Here is a 27,520-nt window from a genome sequence, read left to right as displayed (position 1 = left end):
ACCAGTGCTAAGTGAGTTTTTTGTAATGTTAACGACAAATTATATAAACCAATGATTTAAAATGTAAAATTATTAACAGAGGGATACAACAGTATACACTTGTCACTCGTTAATTCGGTAATATTATTCTATTATTTAGTAAATTATTATGGAACAGACGTTCTTAATTTCATATTCTCAAAAATGAAATTTCGCAGGAGAAACTGCTTAAAACTTTTTATGTATATTATTCTACTTTTTATAGAATTTGTGGATGCCTTGCTTTCGCACGTTTGTTTAAAATACGCAGTTGAAATACGTTTTATATTCTTTATGTAATACATCAAACGATTGTTTGGAAAACATGTAATTTTCTTCGAACATAGTATAGTTTGGGTAAATGTTGACGAACACTTTTCTAAGAATATTTTTGCGTTTTATCCTTTATTCTATGATTCTTATTATTAACACGGAACTAAAATCTCACATTTTAAATATCGGATATTTTATCCGTAAAATATTCAAGAATACCAAATGTGATATAAAAAGTAATATTTTAATTCATCTAACGTTTCGTTTGAATTTCTGACGAATTTATATTTCCAATTTCAAGTTTCTTTGTATCGAATTGTATTTGTATCGAATAATTTCATAAATATCGATGAATATCGTAAATATAGTAATCGTAGTAAATAAATATATAAAATGTAATACTCGTTCTTTATAATAGTATTTTTCTCTTGAAAAACTTTAATACATCTTGTAAAACATAATTTATAAATGCATAATTTTTCAGTGTCCAAAGTATATCGTTTGATGTACGTAATGCTGTTTTAAAAACTGCACTTCGTCGTACTTTTAGTTTCTCCGTTTTCTACTGAAATTGATACGCTTTAAATTCAATAAATTCGATATTCGTGTCAATTAAACACGATTGATAATAAATTTGAAATATTTCCTGTTCTCGAGAGCCGCGTATCAAATACGCTTTAACTATTGATAGACGTTCGATTTTCTGTTTCGAAAATTTTCAAGCAAGTCGACCGTGTGAAGATTTCATTTGTCCCGAATATCGCGCAAAATCTAGAAGATCTCGAATAATTTTAGAAAATATGTTGTATCTGTAAGAAGAAACGTTAAAATACATGTTTTCATTCAGCCGTTTAAAATGTATATTTATTACATCCAGTATTTCACGTATTACGTTTTATATTTAATATTCTACATTCCATATTTAATATTTAATACTTCCAATTTCATATATTTTTTAAACAGCGCTACACGATCCAACGTTTCGTTTCGATTGAAATGGAATTGAAATCGAATACCGCTGGATTTTAATCATCGTGTATTTTCACGTACTATATTATACCATACTCGTAGATCATTCTCATTGTACGTTTCCATTGCATTATATTCGTCAAACTTTATATTTTTCAAAGTTACTTGATACAAGATATAGGATGTTTTAACAAATTCGAACAAGAATAGATTACTTCGATATCGTTCTTTTCAACAATTCTACTATAATACAGCTACTAATGTAAGTAATATTTTGTATATGTATTATATTACATGTATATGTATTATATATGTAATATATTACACATATATAATTTATATTTACAACGACTTTAAAAAACACAAGACGTATCGTTTGCTACTGACAATCTTATAAAAGTATATTTCTCTGAACTTGACAAAATACATTTTTCGTTTCAAGCATTTCCAATAAGCAATGTGTTTTTATAACACAGAGTCTGTGTTCAGTTTGTGAGAAAAACAGCAAACACGCACGTACTTTGCTATTTACAATAGACTTTTATAAACAAACACCCCCAAACCTCTAATGTAAAAATTAATTATAAACAAAAAGAATTATAAATTACGTAACATCGTTTTATAATTTATTACCCAACGCATTGCTGATGATGAAATATAACGTATTTTCTATTTATCAGCCAAGAATAGTCTTCATATAACGATATGCAAATGTCAATATTTTGAAGTTTCCCGGCGATTTGTTACGCGAATTAATTTTCCAGGTCATTTAAATAGAGAGAGAGAGAGAGATAGTTATAAAAAAGGAAACGATATTGTAGATGTTTGTACAAGTATCCTTTTCAAAAATACGAACCGGTGAAAATATGCGTATTTATCTGAATTCATCAAACTGCTGATTCTTATATAAATTTAAATCTGTATGAACACAACTAAAGCATTGGGACACTAGCGGAGATTTGTTCTACTCTTTAGATATTTCTAATTTTTCTTCCGTTTCACTCTGTGTATTTCAGTATGAAATATAAGAATGAGAAGCTCGTTTCAAAAACTTCATACATTTTTCCATATTCTATACTGCATATGTATATTTAAATTTCTTATAAACGCATGAAATTCCGCAGTTCAGTCGATTGATTTTTACAGTTCACAGACTAATAACACGGTTATGATAGAACGATTTTCCAAACGATATTGACGGCGATTGGAATCGTAATAGCGATGGGAGTTCAAAGTGTGAACTTTAACGATGCAATTGTCGTACAAGCGAAAAAATGGAAAGTATTAAATTGCAGATTGACCGGGTAATTTCATGGACAGTTTACGCGATGGTTTGATGTTTCCTTATGACGAGAATAATTGAATTATCGAAACATTCAATCACATTCGACAAGTTCTTAGAGTAACAGACAAAGGGATTAGAAACACCTGTAACTCAAAGATATTTGTTGAAATTAATAATGAGTTTTAGCAATTGACAAGTCATAAATAATTTAAAGGTACGCCAGGACTCAAAAGTTTGCATGTGCAAATAGCTTTTGTATATAATCTATCGTTTACTGTGTTCACTATCGTGTTTTTATCCTAACGAAATAAAGTTGCTCCTTAATAAACGAATAAATCCAACAATGTCCGGAGATTCGCAAAGTGTGTTAAAAATAATTCTCGGCAAAGCCCGATCTCTAATCCTCTATTTGAAGCATCGTATCCACGAGCGCCTCGTTTTCTTCAACAATTTCGAACGGGCAATAAATCTGCGCATCGCACGTACAGGTCAGGACAAAGTGTTTTCGGTTGGAGGGAGCCGCGTGTTCGGGTCCGGTCGAAGATCGATAATTTTGCACGAATCAGTAGAGGAGCGTTTGCGTTTCGGTGGCCTGTAACCTGCATTTCCGATAGAACGGTTTGCTAGCAAACGATGCATTACACGCCGATGCGGAGCCCCGGATGTTCACTTTGATGTGCTGGCGTGTCACGCGCGCGCCATCCAAGCTGCGTCGATTCACCGATAATCAAAAATGCGTGCTACGAATTTTGTCTCTCTGTCATCGTCTCTGTTTGGCGTGTGAACTACAAGAGAGAGAAAAAAAGAGAGAGAGAGAGAGAGAGAGAAAAGAAGATCGACGATATCAAAGCGTCGTCGAGATGAAAAGTTAATAAATTACATCGATACGCAGCAGCGAAATTGGGTCAATGATAAATGGGAAGCCGACGAAGGAAGGCGAAGGCTACTATCGCCATTCGTCTGGAATTCTTCCTACTGTCATCGTTGTTATTCTTATATCGCTGTTATCTGGCTGTTGGTTATCGGATTAATGTCGCTGGATCGTAGTTTTCACCAGAATTTCTGCGTATTCTTTCCTTTTTCTGCCGAAGGGTAGCGTGGAAAGTGATAAGAGAGATAAAGTTGTTTCTTTTCTCGTTTTCGAGTAATTTATTGGGAAGAATTGCGAGTTGATTTTGTGTGGTATGTAGAGTGAGGATTTTTATTCGTTCGTGGGAGATTTAGAGATAGAGCACATAGAGCATATAAATATATGCAAAAATATATAAAATAACCGAAGTATACTTATTACTTACGATATTTGTAGGCTACGCAGGAGAAGTGTCATAAGTCATATGTTTTGTCTCGTATAAAAAACGATTTTAAAATTCAACTCGCTGTTGGCTAATTCCATATTGTCTAAACAATTTTCCATTTGATTTAGAAACTAAGGAATATGTTATCGTTACTCGTCTATTCTCGAGTATTTTAATAATATTATACAAATTATACAAAACTTTTTAGATTGGCTATTTTTTAACAGATAATGGTATCTTTGCACACAGTGGACGAAAATTAACGAATGAGAACAAAAATTAAAAACTTATCATACCCTTTTCGCATTATTGCAATATTTCAGTGGTTTTTCACACAAATTTCTATTTAGGCTCTATACGTCCTATCAATGAAGATATAAAATCGTATGAATTTCCGCGACCGACTACTCGGACGGTTTTTGTAGTTGAAATTTTGTTCTCCAGGGAAGAATTGTAATTATAGTTGCAATACGTTAATTCACTTTGAATTGTAGTAATTATAAATGGGTATTTCGGGATCAGTGTAATGATGTATTAGAATACAATGGTATAGCGAAACGTAAATAGAATTGCATATTATTATATACACGTAACTTCTAATGTACACATTGTTAGAGAAGGTTAATTTAAACATAGCTGATTTTACTTAATTTTTATTTGGAACGCGCTTTTGCAAAGCATTCTATCCAATTTTTCCTTCTTGGAATATTACCAGTAGATATAAATATTCCGTTCCTTTCTTTGTCTATATCGGGCTAATTTCTTATGCAAAAATGTAAGTTGATTCAAGTTGAATGTTTAACACCGTCTTGATTAATACTTTCGTAGGAATTGTTTGAATTTCTTAAGCCTTTAAGAGTGTCTTTTTCTCTTATTGCGCGTAAAATGACACTGTACGATTCTAATCTCGAATACTTTAAGGATAAATATGGATAAACCATGGTTTTAACTCTTTCATTTCTACGACAGTCTTCTGATTACATATTCAGAATTACGAAATACGTAGAGCGTTACTTTTATCAACAGCTAATCGTAGAATTGTAAGTAAATTTTATTCCACGTTTAAACAATTCTGAATATCGACAGAATATCACGTAATAGGCAAAATATTACAGATAAATATAAACGTTAACGCCTTTTTTTTACCAAGTTCCCAATTCCCACATTACACTTCAGAAATCGCAAGTACCAAGTATCGAAGCGCTCGCGTGTTTTATTTCTCAAGTTTACGCTCTTTCCACCGTTAGAGAGAGAATTATCGTACAAGTATGCAATAAAACGAATTCCTCTAATTTCTGGCCGGGTAACGTCGGGTTTCCGCGAAACTCTGACAAAAGTGGAATCATATTTTACCATACACGTACGCTGGGAAGTAGCCGATTGAACTTGCCGCGATTTTCCTCCAACTTTCCTCTGCGCCAGGCGAAGGAGAACTTTCCTGACAGTAACGTAATTTCGCGAAGAGTGGTCGCTGGAGAACGAGAGGAAGAGTGGAAGGTGAGGATAGAGAAGTAGATCTTTCTTTGGGTCGAAGAGAAAGAGGAGAATGGTTGCGAGATTAAATGTGGGATAAAAGGGCAAGACGAAAGAAAAGAAAACGAAGAAAGGACGAGCAGCCGTGGGCTATACACGGCCAATCTTTCGACGATATTTCATCGCGCGTTTGGGATCCAGCGAATTATCGATAAATAAATAAGTCATAAGCAAAAATCGAGGATGATGAGGAACCTGTTAAGATGAAAGATTTGTTGTAAGGCGTTTGATCTTTTTTTTTTCCGTAGGGACATAGCGATTAACGTATTTACCGTGACTTCTCGATTTGAATTTGAGATGGTATCTGAAATGGTTGAAGTGGTAATTTGGGAAATTGGTGGCTTGACGCGTGGATTATCGTAATGATGAGCCGTTTATAGTAGAAGCATGGACGGTTAAACTCGCGACGAAAGATACATGAAAAAGTATATCCACGTATAATAAAAGCAGGAAAACATATATTTGACGAAAAATCTACGAAATCTCGACGAACGACGAATTTTGAGCATTCTGATACTACGAAATTTTATATAAATATTTATGATATTTCTTATGGCTACAATGGATGATGCTATTGTTATGTATTACAATATCCAGGATATTTTTTCGAACTGTAGATGTGATAAATAAATCAAAATATACACTCGAATATACATATTCGTTTTTTGTTTTTTGTTTTTTGTTTTCTCTGGTATAAAGTTAAAACGAATAAATTAATATATTGGATTATTAGGAAGTTCATGCCAAATTTTAGATTATAATAAAAAAGTCAGATGTTAGGAAAGTTTAGTTAATTTATCATGGACAGAAATTTACGATATCTTTAATATTTTTGTCAATTTTCATATAGAAATTATATTGTATTTAATTATTTAAAATTCGTATTTTGATCTTGTCATCATGGATGGAGCGTGGCTTTCTATAATGTTCCTGATTTTCATCGTAAGACAATATTCTTTCACTAATTTGTTAAGTGCAATAGTATCAAAGAGTTGTAAAGAACAAAACATATACTATTACTATTACTAAATCTTCATTTCTCGATAATCGGTGGTTGAAACAGAATATTCAACGTACGAAATTGCTCTGGCTAATTTTTTACCATTTAAGATTCTTTCAATAATTCCACGTTCTATAATAAAAATTCATATTTCAACAGAATTCTATTCTTATTTATATCGACTTTCCAAATACCTAATATCACTAAATATTTGCCAACTTGCCACTGTGTATTAATTCGTAACATAGTTGGTTTGGTTCTGACACCAATCAGTGGGAATTATTTCCGGCTAATGATTAGTGGCACGGAAATAGAACAACTTGTTTAAAAATTCATGAAAAATCTTCGCTTATATTCTCTTTCGTTCAATCAACTCTGTGACGTCAGCCACGACCTTTGCCTGGCCCGATTCGTTTGTGCATGTAGAACATTTGCACGATGTTCTCGAATCGGGAAGTATGAATTGCATTAGTACAAAGCTATATCTTTGGAGGTAATAGGCTTACTGCGCTGTGATCAATCGCTTCAAGCGTTTGTGTTTCCTTCTTCCGGGTATTGGCCAACTGAGAAAATCTCATCGTCAAATAATATCGCTTTTGAGGAAGCGATTCCTGATTTCTCCCGTCATTTACTAAATTTATCTAATTTTTCATATGCTTCGTTGATAATTACCTGTCAATCTTCAGTTCTCCATTTATGGCGATAAACATCGATTTAAGCGTGAAAAGTTACACACATCACATATAAAAAAGAAGAAAAAGATACAACAAAATATGATGGAATGGAATGATGCAACGTTTTCTTCTATGGAATATTTTTGTAGAAATATAGGAGTTTCGGCAAATTTCCTCTTACAAAATTTCCTCCATTCGGTAATAAACAGTAGCTCGACCCAGATTCTCGGATCACGTTGTGTACATGTATCCGAAAACTGCACTCGTAGCATTCATTTAACGTCAAACACAGTTCCCATCAGCTTCGTCGTTAAACTGCACTTTACTCTATATTATCTGAAGGAAGCATTTCCGACGTATTCTTCGACATTACGCTATAAATTCGTAATTTTCTCACTTCGTGTATGGAGAGTATTTCGTATTTCGTACGAGAGAAAGCTTGATTTTTACTCGGGCAAGGAATTTCCAAAAATAAAATTATGGAACCTATGTAAAAGCAATTGTAAAGTGTGAATTCGAGGAAAATAAAATATATAATGTTATAGATAATAGATTCCGAGGACTCTAATAGTTTTTTAACACGTTTCGGGTCGTATTTATCACCTCCAAAATTTGTACCTTACGACGATTGTTCGAGGTGTTTTCCTACCTAAATTTCCTCGATACACTAAACTTACGCAAAAGAAAGAGACTGACTAATAAAACTTTAAACGATCTATGTTTATGCAACATTTTTCATAGGAAATATCTTAGCAGGACAATAATTGACATTATGTGAGAAATAGCGAATAAACAAGCAGCTGTATTCGGTATTTGTACTCTGCTTCGGAACTTAATTTGCTTAATAACATGAAGTGATATAAATTAAAAGTAGACAATATACAAATATATAGAAACAACATAAAAAAAAAAAAAAAATGTATTAAGATCAGCTAAGACTAAATCAGTCAATCGTTCCAATATCAACGATCAAATGTAAAAAATAATAAATATTCAGGAACAGAGTTGTGAAGGTAACGAATACCTATAACCATAAATTAAAAAGAAATAGAACTAATGGATTTCAAAGAAACTTTTTTTAAATTTCAATCGGCCAATTATCGCCTATATGTCGCTGCTGAACGCTGTTCGATTTAAAATTCAGAGAACAACGAGGATATTTTTGCGAATTAACAAATCCACCGGTTGAAAATTGATACACGGTTGAAATGATGTACCATGTGCACGATAGTCGCGCATTTTGTGCCGAGTTGTTCGTATAATAGCGATGATGTAATTTTCAGACGCGTATGCATCTCCAATGCAAAGGGATATGGCATCGTATGTGTTGCGACTGCACGCCCTGCATTGTAAAATGTCGCGTGGAAAAGGATCGTTTGAACGAAAATACGGTTAATAAAGAAGCGGTGTTTCGCCATGTTGCGCGTACAAAAATTGGTAGTAGCGCAAATGCTCCTAACGAACAATCATTATGTGTAACAATTTGCAAAAGTGTCGTTTGTGAGCTAAAACACAATTACTGTTCGTTGAACTCGTTAAAAATTATCGCGAACAATTACTAAGTGTAGCAATTTGTAAAAGAGTCGTTTCAGCTAAAATGTAATTAGTGTTCGTTGACCTCGCTAAATTTTAATATTTAATTACTACGGAAAGATTGCAAAAATAATTATATATATAAAAAAAAGGAAACAAAAGAAGCATAGATATAGTAAAGTACACAAAAATATTAAAAGATTCCACTGGCGTAGTCAGCTGTTTAAAAAATTAATTCGGAGTAAGGCAAGATAAAAACGTGAAAAGTATACACCGTAACAAGTAACGTTTTTTTCTCTTATTCAGCGTGTAGAATTTTCTGCTTTTTCTGTTTTTTTTATTTCACGTTAGCTACTGGAGATTGAATCAACAGGACCAGTGGCAAACTTATCATTTCTATCCGTTCTACGTAGAAATCGCAACTGTATTGGCGTTTCTATCAACGTTGAAAGGAAAGTGGCTTTCATAAAGTAAATTAGGACGTGGGAAATACAGATAGTTCGAAATTTGCATGTCTATATTGACTTGGATCGTTTACCACTTTCGCGTAAATTTACTATTTTGCTCGGACATCGGTAATTAATGACAATGAACAGAGAATAACGATGCTCGTGGTCGTACTCATCGTTGATTGAAACATTCACGTTGAAATGATCTTCGTGGAATCGCTATTTTCCTATCGAATGAATACGGCGCTAATTTTGTGCATTTCGCGTTACTTCGAATTGAATTTGAACGATTACGTAAATTCTGTTTTAAATTTACTTTTATTCGACGAAGAGATTGCGCATTTTAAAATGAAATATTGACGTGAACGAAAAGAGAAAAGTGAATAGAATATTTTGTTCAAAATCAATTGTTATAAACGAAAGAGTATATTCTCTGTATTTCAATATCGAAAATATGTCGTACACTGTAATTCAATATCGAATTTTAATATTACCTTCTATGAGGCTAGATTTTGTTACGTGTGGATCATAATCGGTATCGGTGTGACTCATAAAGAGAGAGCTGTAGGAGGTGTCCGCCTCCGATTTTGACCTACATCCTAGGACAGTAGAGTACACTTTTCTTTTCTTACGTAGAAAGCATCACGCGTAAATATCATGTATCTTTAAAAATTCTAGGCGACAAAGATACAAACAATCGTCTAACGTTAAACTCTTTTATTTCAAATTCCGCTATCAAAGATATATGGAAGTAATTTTACCAGATTAATACAATTTAGCTGAAGAGACTAACTCCAATGGAAATATGAAACTTTAACTCGATATTTTTATTTTATTTTTTCCTTAACGATACCTATATACTCCTTCGTAACAACTATTCTTTTATCAAGCAAAAGACCCGAGTCATGCTGTATAATAATTAAACGATATAATCGCACACACCTGCTTTCCAACAGGATCACAAACAAACACTTTAAATTCGCAAAAATCTCATAGAAATGATCAGCAACGTCAAACCATGTACCGTTTACGTCACTTAGAAACTCTTCGTCCTCTAATTGCCTCATCTCCCACTTTTCACCCCGAGGCCACCTAATTATCAGTAATCGAGAATAACATCTCCTCTCTCTTCAAATTCATCCCATTCCGTTCATCATCGCAAACATTCTCAAACTCCAATCACAAAGTTACAACCTTACAAACCGTGCAACCCATTTCGATTGTATAATAAAAGCTGAGAGGGCCACGTTTCCACGTCGTGGAATTCATATCGGCGCTCTCTGCTCCTCGATGGTCCTCGATGTCTAAAAGATTCGGCGTGTCGGAGATAATAAGCGCGTGGGGACCACGTCCGATCATTAATCCGCGAAATACCAAGTGGATTCGGTCGGAGTTTTGGCGAGTGAAAAAAGCGTAGACGCGTGTTAGCCAGAGGCATTACAGCAACGTTGACTCATTCGGACCAACGTTGCGTTAACGCAGCATTTCATTTGCAACTCTCTTTTTTCAATCAATTTACATAATCCAATTCTGTTTTCTGTTTCAAGGATTCGTAGTTAGAGTTGGTGGTTTTTTCGCCGCTGTATGTTTCAAATAAATTTTACGATTCTATGAAAGTTGGAGAAATTGAAATAGGGGAAATCTGTACGAAATTGTATTATTGCAAGATAAAACGCATATCGTGCTTATCTCCATATCTGGTTTGAGATCTTCAAAAGTAATTAAAAAGAAATTGGCGGTCATTTGGCCACTACTTTTCACCATATTCAAGCGTTTGTCGATAAAAATGTATTACAAAGCGCGTACATCACAGCGAATTATTAAGTTTCCTGTGTTTTCAAGTGTTTCGGTCTTATTCTCGACGCTACACGAAGAATATATTAACATCGCCGGTCATTTTCGTCTTCACATTTGATTGTAATGTGTACGTGCGAGGTTGCATTTCGTATCCCACTGTTCTAAAACGTCGTTTAATTTTTTGGCAATAACAGTTAAAAAACAAATGTCGATGAACAAATAAGTCAAGACACGTGAGCCTAGAAGAAATAACAGTGAAAATAACTTTTGCGTATAGCCATGAGAAATATGGCGTAAACCAGTTGAACGAGCATTTTGTACAACGTATAAGATTTGGTGAATGGATTTACGAGAACTGCAGCTGCTGTGAATACGAAGAACTTAAGGATTCTCAATATCGTCATTTCAGATTAGTTTATTCGCTAGTTTCATTCGTTTTAATATCATTCGCTAGCTTCGATCAAGATCGATATCGTACAGTACGATTTTACACAGCCCACGATCCAAGATCGAAGGAAGAAGAGATTTCGTTTCATCGTTAACTTTTGTCACTACGCTTGAACTTTCGAATTCTACGTTTATCATTTCACGTTCATTATGAAGGCGTTTAGTAAGTACAAAGTCTATTTCCTAGATTAGAAAACCATAAACCTAGAACCTTAAACATACAATTTTCTACGATTTTCCCATATTTATAACATCATGATAAACAAACGTCGCTTGGTCTTTATCGAGTCGACTGCCATGCAGCTTCTTGCATAATAAATATTTTACCCTAAAAACCGCTTTAGATTAGAAACTACTCCCACTGACGCTTAATTTTTACGAAATGTTACGTTCTATGCTCCCTTAAATGTTAATGTTATGCTCCCTTTCTGACAATGTTCATCGATCCAGGTCGTGCGCATCGTCGAATACTTTTCGATCTCTGTCGCAAAAAATATATTTTGATTTCCTACTTCAGTGATCCTAAGAAATTTAGTAAAACGCGGGTCATCGATGATCACCGTGGCGGTTGAGGTGTCGATGGGCCAAGAAATGTGAGCGAGTGGCGGACAAGGAATGAGAAGGAAGGGGTAGAAAGGGCGTGAGAGAGAGGAAAAGGGGGAAGAAGAAAAAAAATAGTAGGAAAGGAATATCGAGAGGGGGTAAGCCGAAAGGGGGATGCGGGAAGGAGAAGAACGCAGGTGAATGCGAATGGGCAGCGCAGGGTGTGACGCGAATGAATGCGATCCAACGCCATTTTGAAAGGATACCGCCGGCGGACGAGGCGGGAAAAGTGGATTGCAAAAATGTCCAAGGTGTGCACTTGACGGCGTTGCGCTCGAATCCGTCGTGGTTTTCGTGACCGCGAGATTCTTCCAGGGTCGACCGATTCGCACCCTTCGGTTTTCGCAATCGTTTTCTTAGTCGCGAGTACTCGCGCCGTACTCTCGTGTCTCGTTGCTGTACGAGGTGATAGGTGAAGGTGTTGATGAAGTTGCGTACGATGACGGTTGATTCCTTGGAAGATCGTGGAAGGCTGTGACGTTAGTTGAGTTCGAGGAGAAGGTAAAACGATTAGAACGCTGTTGTTGTTTTATTAGAATTAGAAGCAATGAGAGGTCGATTGGTTGTTTTGATGGAAGTAAACAGAGAACGTATGTACACTTGTTCACGGAGGTATTCGACTATTTATCATAGAGAACCTTCATGTATAGACACGTTCCATGTGTTATATAAAACAGCTTGAGATTTCATTAACACTCTGATGAAACACGATTATGACTTATATGTATGTATTGATAGAAATTGAGATTTATCGCAAGATATTATCGCAATGTACATTTAGTAAACAATTAGCGTACAGTATGCATAGCCACGTCTGGTGTCTAATAATAAATGTTAAGGATTTATTGTTATTTATCGATTTATTTATTTATTGCCGCGTCGACTTTGCCTTACTCGATATCGATAATTATTAGTGGTGTAATATATAATTGATTAATTGTCTAAACAGTTTGTGATTTTTGTAAAATATATACTTGTATCAAATGTCTCGAAATTTCTATATATATTTTTTAGATTTGTTTCAAACTTTACCAATACAGATATGATAAATGAATTTCATTACACACATGATGCTTTTCAAAATGTTTCCTATAACACGCGTAATATATTCATGAAAGGTATCTACAGGTGTTCAGATACTTTCGTAAGCCCGTATAGATCGTTGTTCTTATAGTTAGTTAATTCTGTTAGAGAAACATAAGGAATTAAATTACTGTTTAGTTAGAAAATATCAACGATCAACAAACTGTAAAGTTATATACATTTATGCTGACTATAAACATGTAAAGATAGACCAGAACGTATAAAAACTTAATAAAAATATTTGATATCTCGTGGAAGTTTATCTTTTTGAAATCATTATTTGCGTGTTTCACATATAATAGGTACCAGACTTGCAACGGTATCTTGTTACCATACTGTTACTTCATCAAAATTTTTTCTACAAAGTAACGTTTTTGACGTGCAGAGTTGGTGATCAACAGAAATTTTATCACTATATGGCGTTATATTTTATGCAAAATTCTTTGTACAAAGAGGCTTATACAGTATGAATTACAGTAAAAATTTGGCTTCAGAGAACGATCCAAATAATAATTTAAATAGTTCTCAATTTCACATAATATGTAAAATAACGTACAATGTATATACAATGCGTTACACTGCTTTATGCTAAACATATTCTGCAAACTCACAAAAGAGTCGTATTTTAATTTCACTTTACCGAGTCTTCATGAAATATGACCTTGTTTCTTTGCAACAGTCGAACGTCATATTTTAAGAAAATATTTATATTCTAAGAAACCAAACGACACGAAAGCTAGAACATCGAATCTTCTTGAAAAATAATCTGAACATTAAATTTCGAATTTAATCAAAGTATGTAATTTCGTCATTCTCTTGTACAAAAATTTACACAAGCCAAATAATATTCAATCTTTGAAGTCTTTCATTTGTATTTTGGAATTTTTGAAAAAAAGAAATACTATCTTGAACACGTCTGTTCAAGAGAATTATTTACACGTATCGAAAGATCGCACTTCAGGTATCGCCTGATGAATATCCGAGAACCGCGGTCATCAACGAAAGAGAGCTGTAAACGGGATTTATTCAAAGACAGGAATATCAGAATTTGCATTAATCGCAACTTCGAACTCGATACATTTCCATGAAACATCACGATTGTCGTTTCTTTCAGAATCTACGAACGATCTCGTCACTGCGGCGAACAGCGCGCTCTTAATCCTCTATAATCTACTGTAACATTCAGGTAAAGTTTCCAACGCATACTATACTTGTTTCCAGTTTGATTTGTTGCGTTTTCTTTTTTCCTTCTTTTTTTTTTCGGAATGCGCCATGTAGTCGCTAATTTTTTCGAAGCTTGAAGTACAGCGTGGGCGTTCGCTGTACAATCTTGTGTTTGTATTTCTTTCTTCTTCTTTCTCTTTTCCTTTCGCGTGATCACAAAGATTGACGCGGATTTCATTCTGTATGTCTTTTAGTGTGTTTGTCTATATGCAAGTAGCTTTGTTCGCAGCGAAACGTAGCTAAGATTCTATTTATTTGCAACTGTTATTAGCTAGCATTTCACTTGTGCTTTTAAGTAGCAGTGAATTGGAATTAGATAGATGTTTAGTGGTAGTGGTTGAAACAGATTGTCAATTAGATTTTGCTAGAAGATATTTCACGTGCGTAGACGAACTTTCTATAACGTAGCGATTTAGTAGTTTTCTTAGAAAGTGTTGGTTTCTTTCAGTTCCGTATTATACGAAACGAAGGATTTTTATTGAAATGGCTAGAGCCGATGCGAAAGTGACGCAGGGTTGAAATGGAGATTTGGTTTCAATCGTTTGGTTTTGTAATCAGTCCCATACCAGTTTTGTATTTTTTTTTTAATCATTTCCTACGATTCGACGTTTGTAGCATTTCGACAGTTGTGACGTTTTTGGTTAGTAACGAAAATTCACGATATTTATTGTAAATTTTTATCAAGTTGGAGCTGTTGATAAGTTATTTTTTTACAAATAGACCTGAATAAATTTCTATTAGGTACTGTATACTACAAAGTAGACAGATATGGTTAATTCACGTATCTGTTTTAAGCATCTCGACGATATAAAAACCAGAGTTAAGTTCGAAGAATGAGTGAAAGCACATTATTTTCTTTTCGTAAATTATATCAGAAATGTGTTTATTAAAAATATCTACAATTGGGCATTCTTAATTATACACTAGTGCATGATAATTTTGTTCTTCTTTAATATTATTAAACACCGTTAAACGAGGGTTTTCTCCCACACATAAAATGTCTTCATCTTCCGAGCTTTCTGCTACAGTTTCGTCCTTAATTTTTGAATTTCTTGTGTTGGAATTAAACCAAATTGCAGCAATGCCCTGTTACGTGTATCTGGAAAATAATGTTAAATTGTAAAATTTATTTCTTTTTTTTTAAATAAACAGCTATTGATCCGATTTAAATGAATTTGCAAATTGCATTAAATATCTTTGAAACAAAGGCATTTACATTTTTACACGATTTACTTTACTTAATGATGACTTTAACTTTTGGATATGAAACAAAAATCTAAGTTAGTATACGTTCATCGAAGTATTCGTACAAAGTTCGAACATACTTTTCTAGATTTTTTTAATTAATTGCTATTCTTTGATACATTTTGAAGTAGAATTCATATCATTTTATAAAATTTCAATGCTATTTACGATATTTTTAATGTTATCTTTATTTTCTTTGCGCAACTGCGTCAGGCATTTGCGAGTTATTGCAGTTTCAAATGAAGACGTCAGATAAGGTAGTACCTGGTGATCATAAAGTCTTTCCTTCGTGGATATTGCATAAAGATTTTATCATGCCCCTAATTTATGCTCGAAACTTTTCAATTTCGCTGCGTTTAACCGTGTTAACCTCTTAGAATCGGTGCGACTCGAAATTGAAGTTTTAAAATTGATATAATAGTGTGCTAAAAATAGCAGGCCTGTGAAATGGCACGGGCACATGCGAATCCTATTTTTCAGGCGTTCAATAGGAACAAAAATTAGCTTTCGCGAAACAGTGCAGTTTTTAGTGAAAATAAAAAAGGTAAGTGCGTACGAGAATCTTGAAAATCGGAATTTTTTTAAATTGGGAAATTTATATTTTTTATTTTAATGTCACATTCAGTTTAAACGGAAGAAGTTTTAATACTATGGCTAATAAGTAGACGAAGTTGTACGAAAGTCAAAGGTATAAATATTAAGACAATTCAAATATTAAGAAAATTTCAAGAGCATGAAAAACACACGTTTTTTTTTTTTTTTTTTCTCTAAGTTATATCTTTTATGAGGTCTATTGGGTGTTTCTAAACACACGTTTAGCCCGAAAATCAAATAAGCAGACAATTTTGACAATTTTGGGTTGATCGACCATCTTCTTCCATAGTGTTCCCATACATTAACAATAATTGTTTTATATTTCCTGTTTTTTCGACCAGTCGCGGAGAGACGCGATCGCGAGGAAGCGCGTCGACGGGAGTCGTAAATTCCCGTTACAATTAAACAATCGACGTCACGAACAGATCGATCCCTTATCTCGGTTAGGATAATGAAAGTGGTTTAATGAGTATAATTAATATGATTAAAATAATACTTGATTAAAATAACCTTGTAGACAAGATAATTACGCTGTTGCGTAAGGTATAAGTGAAATAGTGAATGATCGACGGGTGTAAACCCGGCAAAGAGATGTTGACTGTTCTAATGTCGATTAATCAGTGAAGTCCGGTGACGATGGTGTTGCAGAGGAAAACTCTTGTTCGGTGGTGATCGCCCACCACTGGTCGCTTGCGGGTGGAATCCTGGGAAATATGAGAAAACCACGTTTCCTATATTTTTATCTGATGGAGCAATAACCATAAGGAGCCTCTTGACTCGAAGATGTTTTATGCCAATTGACGGACTTAACGGTACATCAAAAAGCCTCGTTTTATGACAGTTCCTTAGGATTATTGCGGTCCGCTTAATTCTATGTGCACAGCTGGTGGTCGCCTCGAACGTAAAGAGCCGCCGAACGTGACATTTCCTATAAACGTAAGAAATTTCTTAAGAATAAAAAACCACGATTAGATAAAAAATAATCCAATATTGTAGGGTCACGATAAAGATATACTGCCTGAGATCACAAAAATTTGTTTACACGCTCGTATTGTCTTAATTGTACGTACACGTGGTTACGATGGATGAACCATCCGAAAACTACAATGCATACATAAAAAGAAATCTATCCATAGTCATAAATAAATAATCATAGCCTTGTAACTTACCCTATATATTTAATGTTTATATTGCGTGCATTATATAGAACATATTGATATTTTATTGGCACTATGACGAGACACGAATACTATAATTAAATCCCTGAAATTTAAAACGAGTCTAAAGATGCATATACGAGTTACAAGCTATTTATTCTTAAATCAGAGCTTGCAATTAATACGGATTAATATAAAACACGAATAACTATTTTAAATACAAAAATAGTCTAATTTAATTTGACTTGAAACATACTTGTAATTCCTATGAAGCAATTTGTACTATATATTTTATAGCTTTTCTGTATGTTCTTCGATTTGTTTCTCATCTGACCAATATTATATCGATGTCATGATTAGATAGCCGAGTCCTATTAGAATGCTAATGAAGTGTTAAAATGTTTCGTATAACATACGATAATACATACTGGATGTTTCATAACATGCGGGGCCCACTTCAGGGGTGGACAGGAGACACAGACACAGTGAAAAAGGTTCACACAATCGCGTGTTCTATTTGACCTCGTTTCGAAGTTATAGCCACCTTGGTATTTCAATGATCCGCGATAGTTTATCTTCGTAGAAGGTGCTCGAAATGGCTACCTTCGGTCTGTATTATTCGTCTAGAATTTTTGAAAGATTGCGAGATTCCTTGACACTACGGCTGCGAGCTTACATACAAACCGAGGATAGAAATTTCCAGCACCTTTTATGAAGATAAACCATCGCGGATTATTGGTAACACAAAAGTTTTTTTTTTTTATATTTTATTTTGGTTATTTTACAATTTGTCCTTGCGGACATTTGGTAAAGTGTTATATCTTGTTGGTGAAGAATAAAAAAAAAAATATAAATAAAAAAATAATATAGCATGTGGGCGGCTACCCCCAGCGGGGTGCCAGCTTCGTTTTTTTTTCTAAGTTATATCTTTTATGAGGTCTATTGGGTGTTTCCTTTTTAGTCTTCTTGCGATATTTGTTGTGTTGCACGTTTCAGCTGCCAGCTGATTCGGGTGTGTTTCTATGTAACACAAAAGTGGTAATAACTTTGAAACAAGGTCAAATAGGACACACGTTCGTACGAACCTTTTTCCATCTTTTTCCATTGCCTGCTCACTCTTGAAGCGACTCCCGCATATTATGGAACACCCTATATATCCATAAAAGTTGTCTACAAGCGTCAGAATACATTCGCAAGCCAACGCATATTTAGAAAAAATTTTATACAGGAACAAATTAATATTTATTCGCGTGAAACGGGTGACTGTTGGAGCGATCCTTTTCTTTCTCGGCTACACGTGTAATTCCTGGTAAAAACGCTTTGTGACAAGCGTGTAAAATATGTCCGCAGACGGAATTCAGCCGGCTAAACTTGCTGTTGGTCTGGAGGCAAAAGATGTGAGGCTCGCTCGAAGGAAAAATGCGGAGAGTTTTGGCGAGGGAAAGAGGAACATTTTTCCATCTACGCCGGTCATCTTAGCGTATTCAGCGACACGCGCTAATTATATTGCTCATTATGCAAATCGAATCCGCTTAGCATTTGTATCGCAGCCGCGTTTACGTTTCTCGCCATTTTTAGTCCTCGTCGACGTCGTCTTTCGCGCGGCTCGTCGCACCGCACCGCCTCGAATAGCAACTACAAACGCACAGAGTCCTCCTGTCTTTCTCTCTCTTTCTTCCTCATCCCCGACTTCCACTGTTTGTGCAAGTGTCTTGCATCCTCCGTCTCTGAGATACTACCGATTTTCTCCGAAACGTTCGAATATTTGTACTTACGTGTTTCTTTCCTCTCCTTTTTTTATTTTCTCTTTGATTGCTCTGCTGTTTATACGAGACTTGCCGGGGAATTCCTATTGTAAAAAGCTGAATTCGTTAACGTTTTGGTAGATAGAATATGTGAATAATAATTATTGAGATATTTTATAAAAGCAAGTTCAAAGGACTAGAATAATCGTAGCAAATATGCTATTCTTTTCTCAAAATTATAATATCTTAATAGTATATTTAGATTTATCAGAAATCCAGAAACATCACAGTTTGTCATAATATTGAATTACCGAGATATTTATAATCAAGTTCAGAAGGATAGGAAGTGAGAGTTATGGTACAATAATAGATGTAATTCTAATTTGTGATCAAAAATCGAAAGCTACAAAAATTCTTTGTCATCTTTTATATGTCATAAAAGATATAACTTAGAAAAAAAAACGAAGCTGGTACCCCGCTGGGGGTAACCGCCCACATGCTATATTATTTTTTATTTATATTTTTTTTCTTCACCAACAAGATATAACACTTTACCAAATGTCCGCAAGGACAAATTGTAAAATAACCAAAATAAAATAAAAAAAAAAAAATCTTTTATATGAAAGATCGCATACATTTAACGTGTTGTTTTTCCAAAATTATATTCATATTATAATTATCAACGACGATATTATATACTGCAAATTCGTATATTAAAATTATAATTTACTTTTGCAGAAAATAAAGAAAGATTTGATGTTGGTTGCATAAAGTATCTTAACATGGTAATTCCGTTCTTTTGTACTTTATTACATTAAGTCATCAAGGCTTTGAAAATTCGTCATCCCTGCTATTGAAGTTGCACAAAGTCATAGCTTTATTTTTATCATTCCCTGCACACAACTAATTCCTACGACGATTTCCTACGATAACTTTGTTCTTAGAATCACTTTACGATTACTAACGACCACATTACTTACCATAATTTAGGTCATCCAGTAAGTATGTAACGTGGTTTTTCTCAGAGTTCTGTTTAATCTAGATAAATCTGTCATTTCAGAAGGATGATTACAAGGTAATCTTATTTCTTACAGCACAGTTTATTCTGGTTTATACTAAACGAGATTCTCCCGAAGGAATTTTAAATCAGCTGACAGTAATAGAAAAATTTAATTGGCGATTCAATTTGATTAACAAATAAAGGAGAAGTTACATTATTTTAAGAAACGTCATAAAAAAAGTTTGGGTGCTTCTACGTTAAAGCAATCAAACTCTTTAGGATAGCAGTAGCTGTATGAAAGTCAAATGGGAAACTTGATGCTGAGGTGACAACAAATTTTAGAAAATTATGGAAAATAAATCACTGAGCAATTAACAATAAACGATTCTTTGTTTCCAGTTTATATACTGTGAGAATATGTGCAAAAATATTCGTACATTTATTTTATCGTAGAAATACAAATAGCATTACTTATATGTCACGATATCGTATAATAGTTTACTTCGGATATTATTTATGTATTTAGGAATTTTATACTGCCAGGAATTGTTGCTTTTCTTCGACGATTTGTTAACTATTTAAAATTACTACTTTTAAAAACGCAAATCGTAAAATATTTTAACGTTAATAGAGACGCAAAATTTGTATAGCTTTTGATTTCGTAGATTAAAATTAAAATTAAATTAGACCAAAAATATAGTTCGTGGTCGTTATACTTGGACTATAATCTGTGTCATGAGGGTGACTCACGTTCAGTGGTGGAAGGAAACGGGTTAAGATATTATTTTTGTATATGGAGATATAATTAAGTGCTAGGTGACAAGGTTAATTTTATGTTTTTCCATGTCGACAAAGTACAAAAATATAGGACTTGTACTATAGAATATCTCATAGTAAGCAATTGCATGCTTTGAAATTTAAAATATTACGTGATTACACGTCAGATTCCATAAATATTTTAATTCATGTTTAATAATTTCATTGTTGAATATCTTTTGTTAATCTGTAAGGATAATTCTTCATAAATACATGATTTTGGATGCTTATACTATTTTTTAAAGAAGAATTTTCTTATAACACTGCACGGTAATTTTAATTTCCAATATCGATAAATCAATAATCATTTAATAATGCAACTTATACATAAATGTGTTTAATCTACTTAAATTCTACTTAAAAATGCATGTGTAACCAGAAAAGTTCGAAAATAGTATAGTTCATAGGATTCCCAGAATTATTCATTTCTTCGCATTATTTAAACGGAAGAAATATGAAGACCTTAAATTGACGTAACCTGAAATTAAATTTAAAAACTTTTGATGTAATAATTTAATTTCATTTTATCTATATCCGGAATTCTCCGTTCAAATAAATGGAGCACGGAGTTTCATTAAAATTTCATAATTTTAGAAATTACCAAGCATATTATAAAATATTCCCTTATATTTTCTACAATATCGAACCGCATTAATAAATAAACGTATCGGAATAAAAAATTCCATTTGTCGAAAAATTTGCACGTACGATGCCTATAAAATAATATCGTAAAGTTCCATACAATTAAATGAAACGCTAGGGTCTTGGAGAGATTTCACGTATTATGGTCCATAAATTCGAATTTACATACTCAAGAGGAACCGAACGTCGAAATTGAAGTTTTTGGCCGTGGGTTAGGTTTGACCACTAAGTTCTCGACGGAAGAACAGTTTCCAACGATTTCGAAACGTGTTATTAAGTTGATGTATGGGCTTTTTGTGAGCGAAACGCTCGCAGTACTCCCGGCGGCGCACTTTCGACAGTAGTGATCTTAATACGGGCCTGATCTTTAGTTTATGACTTAAGGAAAGGTCTACCGTGGTATGTACCGGTTGTTTATTAAGATTTGTGGATTTACGAAATTTTTTCTCCATTTTTTGAAATACGATATTTGCCATAACTCCTTTAAGAAATTTCTGCGGTGCCATTTTATCGCCTGTATCGATATTTGATCGATGTAAATTATGCATTTTTTTAAAACCGTGTAATCGTAAAGTACGTGTAGAATTTTTCTTCGGTAGAGATTTAACACAAGTTTAGTATGAATTTCAGATTAGGTAGAATAGCATGAATATATTTCAATAGAAAATTAATAAGTCTCTCATTATCTTATTTGAATTAGCAATATTTTGCAATTAGCTTTATGCATCCCATTGGAACCCCATTGTCTTTAAATTTAACTTAGCTGCTATTCCCCAAATTTGTATCCAATATGTCTACATTAGTTTCGCAAATTAGTAATTTGTTGCTGGCGTCTAATTTAGATTTTCTCGCTGGAATTCAGTACACGGATCCTCCTGTTAACATTGTTTGCTCAATTTTTTCCCGCGCGTGTTTTTCGCACTTCGGCTTACGATTCAGATGTAGTCCGAGATATTTAACGGAAGGTTGTCGATGCCTCCACTAGAATCTCCTATTCCTGAAAGTCGACTTTCTTAGTGTTTTCGCAAGGTCTTGCTCGATTCGCGGGTGAAGTGTAAGAAATGTTAATTAGCGACACTGACTGTACAATACATGATGCACAGCGTGATATTTGCGTTTCTTTAGTATCGTTTAATTGCGACATAGTTGCACGATACGATGGTATTACAACTCGTTAATTGGCACTTCGCGGCGAAAAGAAGGAATCTCGGTCTATGAATGAAAACGGCGAGAGTTCGTTCTTCCCAGACTTTCTCCGAATCTGTTGCTGCGTGTTGCTAAAAGAACAACGTACAACTATACATAACTAGGAGGTATTAACGAGAGAAATTATTTATCTGAATTATATCTATTCGACTTTTTCTGCGTCTCGCTAAATTCGATAAGAAGCTGTTTCAAAACTGTATCTTTTATGGCGTTTGAAAAAAAAAGTACTATGTAAACATAGCAAGTATAGTGGTAGTAAAAGTAGAAGGTATAGCGCATCATAAAGTTTCTTTTCTCTTATTTCTACTATTTTTTTGTGCCATCTAACTGAAAATATGGGTTATTGCTAGACTGTGAATGATTATTTGTTTATGGGAAATTTAGACACGGTATACAAAAATATATAAAATATCGAAAATACCTGATGGTATTTTTAGAGGGTGGAAGTAACATCATTTTTTGTACCCATTTGTTAAAATCCAAATCTGAAATTGGTTTCTTCGAGAAAATTTCTTTTTATTTATGAACTGAGTAATATATTCGATATTTGAATTATATTTTTCTTATTTTATTTCTTATTCTAACTACACCATTGGTCTTATAAATTAAGTTACTTTGTTTTGTATGTACGTAGAATTAATTAATAATCTCTTCAACTTTTAATATAGAAAACAATTATGATGTGAATTCTAAATATGTATAATGTTGTCGTGTTTCGTTTTTAATCACAATTTCCAGTGATTAGATCCGAATGAACATTAAACTTTCTTCAACGCGTTGTATTCTACAAATATATTAGGTCATCCGAAATGTTTCTTTCGTTTTATAAGGAAATAATGGATGCACAACATTTTCTGTTTTATATTATTTTATCGAATGATTCATTTTGTTCTATGAAAATAAAAATCACAATCTTCGACAGATTAGGTTTCATGTTTGTATATAGATGCATCGTTGTAAAAGACGAGTCTGTAAAAGAAAGACACTTTTCGGACGAGCTAATATTTCAGTGTTACGTACCACAAAATGTAATTTTATTATAAATTCGATATTACAGTAGTATTATGCATGACATTGATGTCATAATTGAAATTCCTAATAAATCCGAGTCTTTCGAGATTTTCAAGGGTCATTAACTTTGATTAACGTGCAAGATCGCTGGTACTTGCTGCGATGCTAACACTATGTTCGTACGAAATTTATTATCCACTTTTTCGATGACTATAACGCGTTAACGTTCATGCTTAGAATTCATTTATTCGTGAAAACAGATTTGGCGATTTAAATAGATTCGAATGTAAAATTGTTTAATATATAGCAGAATTCAGCGAATATTACGCATTCTTGCGCATTCCACATGCCATAATTCGTAAGCCGTGGTTTAATAATGTTGGAATGTTTAAGATTCGACGTATTTAAGCAAGCTATAAAGTGTGAAAACATTCAAGCTTTTTTTCAATGCATCTGATCGCGAGATAGCGAGGTCTCTATTGAAATCCGTATGAATTCTGTTGTTCGACTGGTAAAATTAAATATCTTTGGATGTTTCTCGCTAATAAAAATTATGAAAATTTTATACCATGATTTTACATAATTATTGAAAATTTCACGAAGAAACTGTACATAGAAATTTAGAGAATTTTAAATTTCAATAAATTTCATTCTTTTATTTTATACGATAATAAATCTTTTTCCATAAAATTTGTCTGTGATGATCGATACATTAATTGTAATAATAATCGATCGAATGGTCCTTGCAGGTTATTACTTTACGAAACGATTGATTGTTCAACCATAAAACAAGTGCCGAATAACAAAAGTGTTTGTGGGATGAATTTTGCATGAAAAACGTGCCGTAATTTTAATGCTTGCGACTACTCCTTAAGCAGTATGTATTCTGTCGATGATCGGACTTCCTTCTCAGAGCTCCTTTGTATCGTACAGGGTGTGGTTTCTTTCGCGGTAACACGGAGAATTTGTTGTAGATTGAAAATCTTCCAAGTTTAACAAGGAATACAAGTTTAAAAAATACAGAATATCGGAAAAGTGTTAGCAAACTTTTTAAACCGTGGATTTTGTAATTTAATTTACTTTTAGATTAATAGTTCTTTGATACAACATTAACATCGACAATAACGAAAAGATGTATTCTTTTCAAAAACAGCATTACGATAATTCAAGAATAAGCTTGTAATATTATTTTTTACAGAGATATGATACCGAAACGTTGGAAATTATTAACATAACAAAATATAATCAAAATTATATCTGTAAGACATTACGAGAATTAAATTTCTGCATCATTTTGGTAACTGGATAATTGTAGGAAAAGGGCAGAAAATTCAACAAATTGAGTAACAAATTTACAAAATTGGGACATGTTTGTTTCTTAATTTTTCTGTTTAATATTCATCAACTTTTTATACGATCGTCTGTAAATAAGTTCTTCGATGTTCCATTGAAATAAAGACAATGATCACGAGTGTTTCTAATCATAGTTTATATTTACTATACTACACTTCACTGTAGCACTAATTTTGCTATTGTAGCACTTTATTATCGAAAACTCTCGTGCAATAGAGATATACTAAATATCACGATTCCTTTGACGATAAGTTTGGGTGCCACCTATAACTTCGTGAATAGTAAAACGATGATCGGACTCGGGGAATTCGACAATCATTCTCTCCTCGTTCGGTCGTCACCACGTGCCTATTCAGTTCTGTTAAGCTTCCTTCGCACGTGCACACGACGAACGTGTAAAAATCCCAAACAGGCCGTTTTCGATCGGCTATGGAACGTTTTTCGCTCAGCGAACAATGAAACCGTCGCGCGTTTATGGGGCAAACCCTTTGATCAGCGCACGCATTTTTCACCGTCACTTGTGGTTTCCAGTTTAACCAGCCCGTTTTATCGTCCTCACGACCGCGTATTCAACAGGGACACCTGTTTTTGACCGCTCTTTCGCGGCAGTTACAGGATCAGGCGATTTTATTAGGTGGTCCGAAAGAATTTTTGCTCCGATTCATGGCGCTCATTTAGACTTTGATTCGATCGAGAAAATGAGGGAAGAAGTAGAAATAAAGTGGACGACAGAACGTTGTAGACGATCCTTTGTAGTAATATTTATGATATTTTCAATCATGTTTGGTAATCTGAAATCGATTGTTTATAAATAGAATGTTTTCCGTGACGCGTTGCGCGGTTCATGGTAAAGGAAAATAAATTTTCTGAAATTGCAAAGTGTCAAGATTAGCGTATGATATCGTGGTATAGCGTTATATAAATTTACGATTTATCAATCATTTCTTTGTAAAACTTCTGCTGAAGTTTCTCACGAGCTTGAATATAACTCTGATTAAAATAGGCTTATTTGGTTAAGCAGTTACAGATCATGTACGAGTTAAATTATTGCCAGAATTGACAATTGTCAAGCTGATTAAAAGCAGAAACAATGTTAAAACTATTTACGGAAATAATAGGTATTCAGTTACCGATGAAAACTTAAAGAAAGCCAAACTCGTTAACTCGATATAATTTACAGTAACAAAGACATCCGGAGACAACGAAAAGGCAGTTAGTCTTAAATATTATTGAATTATCAATTTAAAAAATGTATTCACAATTCGCAGTCACATCTTTCCCATTCAAAAATCCAACAATTATTACAATTGAAAACTGAGAACTAATTTGAGACATAAATATCATGGAGTATCAAAAATGGCAAAATTTAATTGGGAACACGCGTTATTAAATTGTATAAAAATTAAAAAAGAGAGGCAGAGCTCTACCTATAATAATTCTTAAAGGACGTAATCACAAATTACTGCGAACTACAAAAATTCTTCAGCGAGTGATTACTTTGTATTAAAAATTATATTAAAAAATAATCAACGAAAAAGATTCTTAATTAAAGAATTTTCATCCCCTATATAGCATTCAACAATGACTGTAATTGACAGTTACTCGGTAAAGCGTGCACTTATTTTAATTAGCTTGTTGGTTGGCAACCTTCTCGAATCAGTCAGATGTTCTATGCCAGACGCGTTCCTCGCGTGGTTCTCCCCAGGAGTCCAGACGTTGTCTTCCAGATATTCGTCACGTGCACGATGAACGTGAAACTCTCGTATTTTGACCGATCACCCTGTAGACGGGGGAGCATGGAAAAGCACGTTGTCGTTCGAGGGTGGAGGCGCCAGTTGCCTAGCGACCGGCCCTGGAAACCCTCGTAGCCCCTCGGGGCGCACCCTGTGCAACTACCATCAGGGGTGTGCTCGACACGCGTTAAATCTCTTCGTATCTACGGCAAAATGTTCGAATCTTTTCAAGTGTGCCTCTACATTGCTATTTAATTCTTTCGATAGAATTCTTTCCAAGCTTCAAATAGAATCTTAACATAAGCTTTCAAGATTTTGAATTATTATTAAATTCGTTCTAAATTGTAAGATTTGAAACTACTGCGAAGTATTAAAGTATTAAATATTATACTTATATCCCTTTTAGACGAAGTTGCTAGGAGAAAGTGCCAAATCTTAATTTTTAATCTTAATTTTTATCAATTACCGCTGTAAGATAGTAAATATGTAGCTTGTTGAAATAAAAGAGTGTGATATAGGATGAATGTGTTAAAGGATAGTAACACAGCGCACGTTTAGTAAAACAATAATACTGAGTTAATCGAAGAAGGTATTCATCCAAGAAAAAGAATATAAAAATTATGAAATTAATTCATTTAATGTCAAGAATATTTAAGTGTACGATCGAGCTATGGTCGTTTATTCATTTTTGGGAAAATTTGGCAAAAATATAAGAAATAGTTTAGGTATCTACTGTAATGTTTAAGGGGTGGAAGAAATCTCGGTTTAAGTATTCGCTCTTTATTTGTTTGTGAAAATATGAATTTGCATAAATTTGTGTTTGATGATCGTTAAA

At 33.8% G+C, this 27,520-nt stretch overlaps 1 protein-coding gene across 3 annotated transcripts in view; it reads left to right on the top strand.

Annotated features, from left to right (window-relative positions):
- The window catches only part of LOC132916274 (uncharacterized), a 349,285-nt gene that overhangs the window by 132,770 nt on the left and 188,995 nt on the right, over nucleotides 1-27,520 (top strand). For 2 of the 3 annotated variants that reach the window (XM_060976132.1, XM_060976130.1), the window contains exon 2: nucleotides 14,074-14,145. The exons of the other annotated variant lie outside the window; for it this stretch is intronic. The gene's annotated coding sequence lies outside the window, so the exon portion shown is untranslated. The remainder of the gene's footprint in view (nucleotides 1-14,073; nucleotides 14,146-27,520) is intronic. 3 annotated transcript variants of the gene reach the window in all.

The sequence above is a fragment of the Bombus pascuorum genome, chromosome 2 (assembly GCF_905332965.1).
Source record: "Bombus pascuorum chromosome 2, iyBomPasc1.1, whole genome shotgun sequence".
NCBI lineage: Eukaryota > Metazoa > Arthropoda > Insecta > Hymenoptera > Apidae > Bombus > Bombus pascuorum.
The sequence above is the reverse complement of the archived record's forward strand: the minus strand, read 5'-3'. Positions and strand labels throughout refer to the sequence as shown.